Source organism: Octodon degus, unplaced genomic scaffold, assembly GCF_000260255.1.
Source record: "Octodon degus isolate 3935 unplaced genomic scaffold, OctDeg1.0 scaffold00064, whole genome shotgun sequence".
In the NCBI taxonomy this organism is placed as follows: Eukaryota; Metazoa; Chordata; class Mammalia; order Rodentia; family Octodontidae; genus Octodon; species Octodon degus.
The window spans coordinates 11303488-11307414 of NW_004524640.1; positions in this window are offsets into that span (position 1 = coordinate 11303488).

Consider the following 3927-nt stretch of genomic DNA (forward strand, 5'->3'; position numbering starts at 1 on the left):
CCTGGTTACTGCTGGATTTCCCTGGGTCTGGTCTCTTCCTTCATGAACAAATAATGTCATGGGGTTGTGGAGAGATTTGAGACAAGTAATGGAAAAAGCTCTTTGACCACTGCTTAATGATGATGGTAGTGGTGGTGATGGTGGTGGTGGTGATGTTGATGATGATGCTGGTGATGGTGGTGGTGGTGATGTTGATGGTGGTGATGATGGGGTGGTGATGGTGGTGATGGTGGTAGTGATGGTGGTGGTGGTGATGTTGATGGTGATGGTAGTGATGGTGGGGTGGTGATAGTGGCGGTGATGGTGGTGGTGGTTATGATGATGATGATGGTAGTGATGGTGGCGGTGACGGTGATGTTGATGTTGATGGCAATGGTAGTGATGGTGGGGTGGAGATGGCAGTGGTGATGGCAGTGGTGATGGCAGTGGTGATGGCGGTGGTGATGGTGGTGGTGATGGTGGTGGTGGTGATGACAATGGTGATGGCAGTGATGATGGTGGTGCTGGTAGAAAGACATCTGGGTAGCAGGCCCTGGTGATGGCACATTGTCCTCGTGCATGTGCAGGCACCTGCCTTCACGGGTCCCAGAGTGTGTTCTATTCACCTCATGTTGCTCCTTCCCAAAGGCCTGCTGGAGCAGGTGGGGGTGGGGGGCTAACCATTACAGAGAGAAAAACTGAGGGTCCAAGAGGCCGGTGGAGTCAGAACGGTAAGGAGTCCAGACACAGTGGGCATCTACCCCACCCCTTCTTGGAAGGCCCATGTCAAGGTTAGGCCCCGGGAATGTCAAGAGGGAGAAGCTGGATGTGGTGGTGCACGCCTGTATTTCCAGCACTTGGGAGGCTGAGGCAGGAGGATTCCAAGTTTGAGCCCAGCCTGTGCTTCATGATAAAACCTTGCCTGAAAAAGCAAAGCCAAACCACACCACACCCAAACAAACAAATCCACCAAAAGCAAAAAGAGGGAGGACTCTTGGGATGTGGTGGCAGCTCAGACTGGGGCCTGGTGTGAGCCACCAGCACTGTCGCCTGACGGGGGTCCTCTGGCCTCTGTGAGGCTCCTGCTGCTGCTGGTCAGCACCTAGAGCCTGGCTGCCAGCCCTCCTGGGTTTCCAGCCCTGCGTAAAGGCAGGGGGCCCGGGAGCTGCAGCACTGGCAGTGGTGGGGGGAGCTCTGCGCTGGACCTGGGGGCTGTGGAGCGGAGAATGGGTCAGAGGGTGGAGCCTGGGTGGCCACCAAGGGCTGTTATGGGGGGTTGTGGCTGCAGTGTGAAGGCGTCCAAGTCCTCCCCCACAGGGAGGGAGAGTGGCAAAGACAGCGTTCAGCAACCCAGTGTGCGTTTGTTTCTGGCACTGGTTATTGAACCCAGGATCTCTCTACAACCATTTTGATTTTTTATTTTAAGACAGGGTCTCACTAAGTTGCTGAATTGTCCAGATTGGGCTTGAATTTGTAATCCCCCTGCCTCAGCCTTCTGGAGTGCCGAGCATGGCATGTTCAAATAGGGGCAAGAGAGGCAAAAGCAAGTGAACACACCAGGCTGTGGTGCCCAGAGTGAGCAGAGGGGTCTGTGTGCCCTCAGAAGGCCAGCAGCGTTCCCAGCATCCGGGTTTCCGCAGGACTGGATGGGGCTGCCCCACCCCACCGACCCCCTGCAGCATCCGCAGCCCCGGAGAGGTCCAGGACAAGGCTCTTGCTGCCTCCAGTGCACTTGAGGTCCTTCAGGGGCTCCTCCGGCCCACTGCCTGCTCCCTTGCCTGCTCTAGGCTCGGCTACCCGGGTTTTGTTTCTGTCCTTAGCTGCCCTGAGCTGGTCCAGCCTCCAGCTTTTGTTGCTGCTGTTCCCCACCACGTGCCCTTCCAGCAGGTCACAGGGTGGGCGGTGCCTCCGATTCTTATTGTCTGTCCCTGAAACATCCCTTTCTTTAGAAAAGGCAAGATTGTGTCTGTCCTTTCTACTTTTCTCCCTTGTTTATTTACTTCCCAACCCTTTCTGTTCAGCTACCCACCAAACATTTATTGAGCACCTGGTGTGTTCCAAGGGCCACCACCTCCGTTCCTGCCCTATAACAGATTGGGGTGGTGGACACTGAGTCATAGAGCTGTAGAGACAAGTGAGAGCGATGGAAACCCGGAAGAACGCAGCGGTGGCCCTTCCTCTGGTCAACCTGGGGCTGGTCCTGTTCTGGCTTGTTCACAGCGTCGCCCCAGTGCCCGCTCCTAGTAAGTGATCAGGGAATGTGTTTTTGGCTCAGGGGCTGGACCAGCAGGGCAGGGAGTGAGCAAAGGGCTGGGAAGGTGGCTGCTTCCCTGGGGACGGAGGAGGTTGCTTGGTCAGAGTGACCCACTGTGGTGGGAGCCACACAGGGAGGATGTTGTTCCGCCCGGGTGGGTGACACGTGGCTGGCCAAGGTGCCTGGGCGCTTATGTAAGGCCTGTGGCTGTTTTTTTGGAACTAAGAGCAAAGCCTCAAGCTCTGGAGAAAACTGCCTCCTTGGCCAGCCGGGCGAAGTGGCAGGAAGCACCAGCTCCCGCCTGCTGCCCCTGGGAGCTGCAGAAATGTCCAAACGCATCAGCCGCAGTCTCAGTGCACAGCCCTGTGGCCACTAACACAATGGGTGGGCACTGGGGATCTGACCTCGGTGTCTGTGCCCACTGCCCAGCATGGGGCTCTGGGGACATATCTCCCCACGGACAAGTCTTTAGGGACTGGCAGCCCACAGGGAGAGGTGCCAGCCCAGCTAGGCCAGTGGCTCTTGTCACTGAGCAGAACTGGGACCTCAGTCCCAGCCTCTAATTCCCTCCTGCTTCATTCACTCTTGGCTCAGAGTGAAGCTTGGGCAGCCCACTCCCTTCTCTGGGCCTCAGTTTTTCTACCTGCCAAATGGGTACAATCACATTGGGGAGGAGACAGTGTTGCCGCTTGGCCGAGGGATGTCCTCTTAATGCATAGTGCTGGGGGCTGCTGGTCTTCTTGTTCTGTTTGTGCGTCTGTACAGCAGAGAGGTCACGGTGGGTCCCTGCGTTCTTGGCCTGAGGCGGCAGTGTCTGGAGCAGTCAGAGCCCAGGTGTCCGTCCTTCCCCAGGGGAGCCTCCTGTGTTCCTTCCTGCTGACTGAGGCCATAGCACCTGACTAGTTGTGTCTTTCTTTGCAACAGTTGCCTCTTTTTTCTTGCAGGTTTTGTTTGCTTTGGAAGATGCAATGACTATTTTTTTTTTTTTAACATTTATTTATTTGTGTGTGTGTGTGCATGTGTGTGTGTGGCCAGCTCAGCCCACCAGGGGGCGGGGCTGGCTGGCATGTGGTGCTGGGGGATTGAACCGCGTTCCCTGTGCTTTGCCAAGCTTGTTCCAAGTAGGTGCTTTAGACCACTGAGCCTTCTCTCCAGCCCGATGCAATGACTATTAACTCAAGTCTTTTTTAAAAAAAATTATATTTTGGTACTGGGGAGCAAACCCAGGGCCTCGTGCCTGTCAAGCACAGTGCTACTGGTGAGCCACGTCCTATGCACAGCACTGGTCTTGTAAGAAAAAAAGAACATCTACCAGAGGCGTAGCTTGGTGCAGAGCCAGTGCTTAGTGTGTCCAAGGCTCAGGGTTTGGGTCTCAGCCCTGAAAAAAGAAGCCACCATTATATTCATTCATTCACTTATTTTATTTATTTATTTTGGTACCAGAGATTGACGTCGGGACCTTGTGTTTGCCAGGCAGGTGCTTATGCCACTGAGCTATCTCTCTGGCCCTATTTTCTTTTATAAAACTTTTATTTTAAAGAGAAAAAACCCCACAGAATTTCAAGACAAGATAATAGAGTAACAATGGTTAATAAATTGCATATAATTACCTTTAAATTAGTTTCTCAGAGTACAAGATATAGGCAGTTAATTGTCCAAACAACATTAGCACAAACCTTTCTTTTTAATCAACT